Here is a 745-nt window from a genome sequence, read left to right on the forward strand (position 1 = left end):
ATCTTGCTCCTTATCTCCTACAGGTAGGTATACCAATAAAATTTTAAATTCCCAATTCCTTACTTTACAGGTACAGTATAATATATTAGTACTCTCAGTTGGAACTTTTTCTGTTTCTATATATTCACTTTTCCCTACTAAAATCATCACTCCACCTCCCTTTTTTTCATATATTTTTCTCATATTACTTATATATCTCTTGGTTTCTTTAATTTTTACTTTTTCATACTTGTGTTGCTGTTAACCCGCCCCGTCCTGACCACTTTTCCACCACTGACTCCCCCCAATCCCAACCATTTTTGGATTTTTTTTTTTTTTTTTGGCTCAAACCTCTGCTTTTGGTGGGAAACATCGAAAATTCATAGAGATCGCTCACCTGAGGTTTAAAATACTCGATACAGGTAGCAGTACCTCCTCATCTTACTGTGTTTTCTATCAGGCTTTCTCCAAAGAAAACGAGTTCTCTGGGAAGGTAACCATTCCACACCACTCATAAACGGTATTTATTTACTTATTTGGTACGAATTTACATGTAGTACGAGAGTATATTGGTTTCACACAGTAATCTAGGCAATATAAGCATTGTTTCACTCATCAAACACATCAACATACCTGACTTTTTTTGGCGACATTACCTGATCATCATTTCTGACTGTTTCTTCCTCTAATGCTATGAAAAGTTTGTCCTCCACATTGTCATCGATTGGGGAATCACTCTGGCCCTGAATTTCGTACCGTGGCACGA

This window comes from Coenobita brevimanus, chromosome 102 (genome assembly GCF_032717465.1).
Source record: "Coenobita brevimanus isolate Jiangsu-jjx chromosome 102, ASM3271746v2, whole genome shotgun sequence".
NCBI classification, from domain to species: Eukaryota; Metazoa; Arthropoda; class Malacostraca; order Decapoda; family Coenobitidae; genus Coenobita; species Coenobita brevimanus.